Source organism: Phyllobates terribilis, unplaced genomic scaffold (genome assembly GCF_046119375.1).
Source record: "Phyllobates terribilis strain yellow unplaced genomic scaffold, ASM4611937v1 Scaffold_9__5_contigs__length_417890890, whole genome shotgun sequence".
Classification (NCBI taxonomy): Eukaryota; Metazoa; Chordata; class Amphibia; order Anura; family Dendrobatidae; genus Phyllobates; species Phyllobates terribilis.
The window spans coordinates 396,176,636-396,185,448 of NW_027362769.1; positions in this window are offsets into that span (position 1 = coordinate 396,176,636).

Genomic DNA, 8,813 nt, shown 5'->3' on the forward strand with positions numbered 1-8,813 from the left:
ACTTCTGCTCCTCTCGACAGGTATTTTGGCCGACTCCTCATGAGCAAACTGCTCCAGTTGTCTCGTGGTTGAAGGTTGCCTTTTCCAGACATCATGTTTCAGCTGTTTCCAAAGATGCTCAATAGGATTTAGGTCAGGGCTCATAGAAGCCACTTCAGAATAGTCCAATGTTTTCCTCTTAGCCATTCTTGGGTGTTTTTAGCTGTGTGTTTTGGGTCATTATCCTGTTGCAAGACCCATGACCTGCGACTGAGATCAAGCTTTCTGACACTGGGCCGCACATTTCTCTCTAGAATCCCTTGATAGTCTTGAGATTTCATTGTACCCTGCACAGATTCAAGACACCCTGTGCCAGATGCAGCGAAGCAGCCCCAGAACATAACAGAGCCTCCTCCATGTTTCACAGTCAGTAGGGACAGTGTTCTTTTCTTGATATGCTTCATTTTTGCATCTGTGAACATAGGGCTGGTGTGCCTTGCCAAAAACTTCCATTTTTATCTCATCTGTCCATAGGACATTCTCCCAGAAGCTTTGTGGCTTGTCAACACGTAGTTTGGCCAATTCCAGTCTGGCTTTTTTATGATTTTTTTTCAACAATGGTGTTCTCCTTGGTCGTCTCTCATGAAGTCCACTTTGGATCAAACAACGACGGATGGTGCGATCTGACACTGATGTTCCTTGAGCTTGAAGTTCACCTTTAATCTCTTTAGAAGTTTTCCTGGGCTCTTTTGTTACCATTCGTATTATCCATCTCTTTGATTTGTCACCAATTTTCCTCCTGCGGCCACGTCTAGGGAGGTTGGCTACAGTCCCATGGATCTTAAATTTCTGAATAATATGTGCAACTGTAGTCACAGGAACATCATGTTGTGTTCTGCAACTTAGAACTAAGGAATAGGAGGGAAAAGCTGTCCCTGCAATGAGACTCAGCTTTACCCTATGCTGGGGTGGATGCCCTATTCCTTATGAATAGCCCCACCAAAACTCCTGCACTGAACTCAAACGAAGACCTGAAGGACGGGGAAAGGGGTTCCTAAAAGATCTAAGGACTGGGAGCAAAAGCAGGAGACCTCCTAACAGAAAAGTTAGTTGCAGAAACGAAAACAAAAGGAAACAAAACTGGTGGAACAAGAAGTCCCAGGATAACAATAGTCCAAAGTAAGAACTAAAACAGGCTACTTAGCCTTACAACACTGATGTCCAGCAGGGAATGGGGGCCAGGTGCTGGGTAATAGAATGCAGAGATCACGTGACCAAGAAACCCAGCACCAGAGGAAAAGACTAGAAGCCAGCAAACCACAACAAGATGGCCGATAGTAAAACAACAGATTCTAACAGTACCTCCCCTTTTACGAGGATCCTCCGTATCCTCTAGGCCGAACCTTACCAGGAAATCTCCTGTGAAAAGCCTTAATTAGCCTTGAGGCCGAGACGTCCTCGGCCTTCACCCAGGAATTATCCTCTGGGCTGAAACCTTTCCAGGACACAGATACTGTAATCTTCCTCTATGCCACCTGGAATCCAAAATGCGAGAAATCTCAAATTCACCGTCCTCATCAACAGGAGGAACAGTAGGCTTCGCCTGCTTATCAGGTGTGTGCACCTTCTTAAGTAACGACACATGAAACACAGAATTAATCCTCCAGGACGAGGGAATGCCCAACCTCACAGCTGCCGAGTTGACAATCTGAACCACTTTGAAAGGACCCACAAATTGAGGCCCCAGTTTTTTAGAAGGAATTTTCAAACGAAGATTCCTAGAGGACAACCAAACCATATCCACAACATCAAACAAGGACTCCTTTCTTTTTTTGTCAAAATACCTTTTTGATCTCCTGTTAACCTCTTTAAGGTTCAGGTGTACACTGGTCCAAACCCTCTCCAAATCACCAGAAAAATTGTCCTCCTCCGGTACAGCAGCCCCAACTTTGGAAAATGGACCAAAAGATGGATACCTGCCAGTACAACAACAAAAAGGAGAACAACCAGCCGAGGAAGAAGTATGATTATTAAAGGCAAACTCTACAAGTGGTAGAAATTCCGACCACATTTCCTGATTGTCCGCCACAAAACATCTCAAAAACTGCTCGACATCCTGGTTCTTCCTTTCAGTCTGTCCATTGGACTCTGGATGATACCCCGACGAGAATGACAAATGAATTTTCAGTCTGACACAAAAAGCACGCCAAAAGCGAGCTACAAACTGTGGTCCTCTATCGGAAACAATATCCGTGGGAACACCATGGAGCCTGACAATCTCCTTCACAAAAGCCTTAGCAAGAGTCTTGGCGCAAGGTAACTTGTTGAACGGAACCAGATGACACATTTTACTAAACTGGTCCACAACAACCCAGATGACAGAAAAACCCTCCGATAAAGGCAGATCGGTGATAAAATCCATGGCAAGGTGCGTCCATGGCAAACTAGGAACTTCCAAGGGGCATAGCAACCCCGCAGCCGAAGCGTGAGAGGCCTTCGACCTAGCGCACACAGAACACTGACGCACCCACTTGATGACTTCCCTTTGCCACCCTGGCCACCAGAAACTCCAACGAATAGACTTCCTAGTTTCCGAAATCCCTGGGTGACCCGCCAACCGAGACTCATGACATTCAACAAACAACCCTCTCCTCAAGGCTCTAGGCACAAACAATTTACCACACGGAGTGTTAGTTGGTGCCGTACTCTGAGCTCCTAGGATGTTATTCTCCAACTCAGAATCCAATGCGGCCACCACCACCCCTCTCTGCAAAATACACTCCTCCCTCTCAGCATTCACCGCTGGAGAGAAACTACGAGACAAAGCATCAGCCTTAACATTCTTTTTCCCCGGGACAAAGGTTATGGAAAAATTGGACCGGGCAAAAAACAGTGCCCACCTAGCCTGATGGGCATTCAAATGTTTAGCTGCGTCCAGATGAATCAAATTCTTATGATCAGTGAAAACCTGTATAGGATGTCGAGCCCCCTCCAAAAAATGTCGCCAATGCTCGAACGCGAGTTTAATAGCCAACAACTCACGATTCCCAACATCATAGTTGAGCTCTGTCTCAGAAATTTTTTTTGAAAAGAAAGCACAGGGATGCACCCCATCCTCACCCTCCTGGGACAGAACTGCCCCTACGCCTATAGATGAGGCATCCACCTCAACCAAAAATGGCTTGGTCTCATCCGTCTGGATAAGAACAGGAGCAGAGCTGAACCTCTCCTTGAGATACTCAAAAGCTTCAATAGCCTCAGTGGACTATTGGACTGTATTAGCACCCTTCTTGGTGAGATCAGTAATGGGTTTAGCCATGACAGAGAAATTCTTTATGAATTTCCTGTAATAATTGGCAAACCCCAAAAACCTCTGTACAGACTTCAAACCCTCAGGCCTCGGCCACTCCAGCACAGCCTGAACTTTCACCGAATCCATCTCAAAACCATCACAAGAGACAAAGTAACCCAAAAAAATAATTTTCTGGACAGCAAACTGACACTTCTCCAATTTAGCAAAGAGTGTGTAATCTTTCAGTATCTGAAGAACTTCGCGCACTCTCTGCCAATGAGACTCAAGATCCGATGAATAAATCAAAATGTCATTCAGATAAACAATAACACTCATACCGATCAAGGGTCTCAGAATGTCATTGATGAAATTTTGAAAAAATGCAGGGGCGTTAGTAAGCCCAAAAGGCATCACCAAACACTCAAAATGTCCTTCCGGGGTGTTAAAAGCTGTCTTCCATTCATCTCCATCCTTCACTCGCAGCAAATTATATGCCCCACGAAGGTCAATCTTAGAAAACCATTTAGCTCTGGTCAATTGGTTAAACAAATCAGGAATAAGTGGTAACGGGTAAGGATTGTGCACAGTGATCTTATTAATCTCCCGAAAATCCAGACATGGCCTAAGACCCCCATCCTTCTTTTTGGCAAAAAAAGAACCCAACCGCCACAGGAGAGGGTCTAATGTGACCTGCAGCTAAACTAGTGTGAAGGTATTCCTTCAAAGCCTCCCACTCGGGAATTGTCAGATTAAACAACGGGCTCTTGGGGAGCTTAGCATCAGGGACGAAGTCAATAGCGCAATCGTAATCTCTATGAGGTGGTAAAGCTTTCGACTCCACCTCCGAAAAAACCCTCCAAAAATCCTAAATGGGTTCAGGTAACTCCCCCCTTCACAACAGCCGCAATGTGAACATTACAACACTTACCATAACACCCCTGACCCCAGGATCTTATGGAACCAGACGACCAGTCCAGCCAAGGATTATGCACTTTTAACCAGGGCAACCCCAGAACGACCAGGGAAGGCAACTTAGCAAGTACAAATAAGTCAGTCTGCTCCTGATGTTCCATATTTATAGTAAGTGGAAACCCAGTGACCTTTCAAAGAATGCTCCCATGCTCCAGGGGAGTATTATCAATCGCCACCACAGGAAAAGGAGACGACAAAGGTTCAGAACCTAACTTATACTTTTCAAGAAATTGTTGATCAGTCAAATTAAGTGCAGAACCACAATCCACCATTACCTGAAACTCAATCAAACGACCCTGACAGGTGGTATTACCAGGAAAAAACACCCTAGCAGAACGTAAAAACGCAATGTGAACGGGAGTGTTATTTCTACTGACCATTTTTTTTTTCTTTCCTTAAGCGAACCTCACATTGCTTTAAAAAATGATCAGCCTTACTGCAATACAAGCAAAGTCCCTCAGAGAACCTCCTGTCCCTCTCCCTCGAACGGGATGACATTGCCCCGACCTGCATAGGTTCCCCAGTGTCGGCAGGATTATCGTGAGAAACAGAATCCAACAATACAGGCAACTTCTCCTCATTCTTTTTAGCCCTCAACCTTCTATCCACACGGATAGCTAACTGCATGGCAACTTGCAGAGTATCAGGTGCAGGGAATGCAATGAGCAAATCTTTAACCCTTTCACTCAAGTCTGCCAGAAACTGAAACTTGAGTGCAGAGTCATTCCACCTGAGCTCTGCAGACCATTGTCTAAACAGGGTGCAATAACTATCAGCATCAAGAGAACCCTGTTTGTGACGTCTGAGCTCTGCCTCAGCTGATGTAACCCTATCAGGATCATCATATAGTAAACCCATAGTATCAAAAAATGCCTCCACAGACATAAGACAATGATCATCAGGGGACAAGGAAAACGCCCAGAATTGAGGTTCCTTATGCAATAGAGACATAATAATCCCTACACGCTGTAGTTCACTACCAGAAGATCTAGGTCTGAGCCAAAAATACAACAAACAAGCATTTTTAAATAAAATCCTGTCGTTTCCCCGAGAAACACTCAGGTGATCCTACCTTAGGTTCTTCATAGTGTTCTGCAGGGTATTTACTCACGTACTGTTGAAGATCGGCAACCTCTAAAGTCAACCCTTGCAAGCATTGAGCAAGCTCCTGGATGGTAACCATCCATACTGAAGAAAATCCAGGAACAGGAGAGGAGAAGTAAAAAAAACAAAAAAAGACTTTTTTTTTCTTTCTTTTAAACGGGGCTGGACATACTATTGTGCTCTGCAACTTAGAACTAAGGAATAGGATGGAAAAGCTGTCCCTGCACTGAGAATTAGCTTAACCCTACGTTGTGGTGGGTACCCTATTCCTTATGAATAGCCCCACCGTAACTCTTGCACTGAACTCAAACGAAGACCTGAAGGACGGGGAAAGGGGTCCCTAAAAGATCTAAGGACTGGGAGAAAAAGCAGGAGACCTCCTAACAGAAAAGTAAGCTGCAGAAACGAAAATAAAAGGAAACAAAACTGGTGGAACAAGAAGTCCCAGGATAACAATAGTCCAAAGCAAGAAGAACTAAACGGGGCTACTTAGCCAGAGCACGAGCATTACAACACTGATGTCCAGCAGGGAATGGGGGCCAGGTGCTGAGTAACAAAGAGTGCAGAGATCACGTGATCAAGAAACCCAGCACCAGAGGAAAAGACTAGAAGCCAGCAAACCACTACAAGATGGCCGATAGTAAAACAACATAGATTTGTATCTTTTTTTTTCAGTAATTCTGTGCCATGAACAGTCAGTAAAGCGTAGTCTGAACACAGCTTAAGTCAACACTGAACATAAGCTGCATTGTAGTGTGACTAAGCGCTGATGTTTGGTGCAATGTGTGACTCTTATACCAATACCCGGCGTGATCTATGTAATAATGTGAAGCCGAGGAGACTAATCCATCTCCTGTTCACTGATCTGTGTGAGAGGATCTGAGGACCCGGCGGTTTTCCTTCTGGTTTCCGCTGTCGTCTCTTCTGACCTGTCCCCTCTGAAATGCTGAGAATGTGATGTGCAGGTTACTGCCTGTTATTGCTGTTATTGTTGTTATTGTTGTTATTGTTGTTATTGTTGTTATTGCTGTTATTGTTGTTATTGTTATTGCTGTTATTGTTGTTATTGTTGTTATTGCTGTTATTATTGCTGTTATTGTTGTTGTTGTTGTTGTTATTGCTGTTATTGTTGTTATTGCTGTTGTTGTTATTGCTGTTATTGTTGTTGTTGTTGTTATTGCTGTTATTGTTGTTGTTGTTGTTATTGCTGTTATTGCTGTTATTATTGCTGTTATTGTTGTTGTTGTTATTGCTGTTATTGTTGTTATTGCTGTTATTGCTGTTATTGTTGTTATTGCTGTTATTGCTGTTATTGCTGTTATTGTTATTGCTGTTATTGCTGTTATTGTTGTTGTTGTTGTTATTGCTGTTATTGCTGTTATTGCTGTTATTGTTATTGCTGTTATTGCTGTTGTTGTTATTGCTGTTATTGTTGTTGTTGTTATTGCTGTTATTGTTGTTATTGTTGTTAATGTTCATTATTTTTTTTCATAATGTAAAGTTTGTTCTTCCATCATATTTGATTTCGTAATAAATGTATCCTTGTGTAATTCTGTTTTTTAGGATTTCTTTATTCCTCTGTTCTTTTTGTTATGTCCGTTCTTCGTATGTCTAAAGCTGAATATCAGGCGTCACAGGGATCTTTCCAGCTTCATATAAATAGTTTCGTAGATATCTCTAATACTAATATCAAAAGATTTTTTTTCTTAGAAATTCCCTTCTGAGCACGTTCCCTTTTACTCTCTCCCAGCACCACGTCATGTAATAATAAAGTATCGCCTACTTATGTGAAAGGTTTAAACCTGTCACCTCAAAGCGGTTGAGATCTATGAAAAATACCACGTAGCCACCATGTTCAATTGCCTTGTAATCTTATTATGAACCACTTATTACACCATGAAGGCATAAAAAGCAAAATAGCCACTAAAATTTCCATATCTCTCACATTTTTCCACATTTTTTGTAACATTATGTTATTCACCGGGCTCGGTTTCTTTCTTCCAATATGGCTGTCTCCTTCTGTGCTAATCTGTGCAGGGTTAATTTGGTAACCCAGCATGCACCTCTGATTACCTCATTTAAGGCTGGCTCAGGCAGCTGCGCTCCCCCTGAGTATTCAGGTAGTAGTGAATGTGTTTTCCAGGAGTCAAGCCACACTTCCCACTTGACTCCGAACCAACAGATGACTGATTATCTTCTCAGCTGCTTCTGAGTGCTATCCAGCCCCTATTACCTACTCAGTCCTGTAAGTTGTAGTCCTTCTTGTCCACACCTTCAATTCCACTGAATCATGGTACCCGACAGCTTACTCAGCTCTACTGTTCTATTTGCTGCCCATACTCATGTAGCAAAATTCCTATTCATCTCTGCTATTCCTGTGTGCTACTCACACTCCTGAAACAAGGTACCGGACTGCTAATTCAACTCTGCTATTCCAGTGTTCTTCCTGCACAACCCTGCTATTCCTGTGTTCTACCTGCACTCCTGCATTAAAGTGCGTAACTGCCTATTCAGCTCTGCCAGTTCTGTGTCCTACCTGCAGTCCTGCAACAAGTTGCCTGACTGCCTATTTAGCTCTGCTGTTCCTGTGTACTGTATGCACAAGGTGTGTTGCTTATGACACTTCCGACTCTCCATATTTTACCTACCATCCTGCATATTCAGCTCTATCCACACCTTCAACTCCACTGAATCAAGGTACCTAACAATTTACTTGTCTCTACTGTTCAATGTGCTGCCCACACTCCTGCAGCAAGATGCCTGACTGCCTATTCATCTCTGCTATTCCTGTGTGCTACCTGCAGTCCTGCAACAAGGTTCCTGATTGCTTATTCAACTCTGCTGTTCCTATATGGCACCTGTCTTCCTTGCAACAATGTGCCTGAGTGCCTACTCAACTCTTCTATTCCTTTGTGCTTCATTCAACAAGATGTCTGATTGCCTGCACAACCCTGCTATTCCTGTCTAAACTCCTGCATAAAGGTGTATAACTGCGTATTCAGCTCTGCTAGTCCTGTGCTACCTACAGTCCCGCAACGAGTTGCCTGACTGCCTATTTAACTCTGCTATTCCTGTGTAGTGTATGCACAAGGTCTGTTGCTTATGACACTTCCGGCTCTCCATATCTTACCTATCATCCTGCATATCCAGCTCTGTCGGTCCTCGATTTTCCACGTACCGTCTAACAATCCTGCTCTTCCGTATTACCACCTCTAGTCTATGCTGCTCACTCTGACTCGTGGCTTTGTGAACCCACCTCACTAGGGGGAACCCAAAGAAGATGAATTCTGTGCCATACTGAATATTATCATTTATGTAAATAGCATGGCAACAAAAAATGAAGAAAAAAAAATAGTTCTAAATAAATATTGTGAGTTTTTAGCAGAGAAAACCTTAACAATTCCACGTCAGAACTATCCTATGTATGAGACACATATCAGTACAGTCTAAAATCCACCGGTCTTCT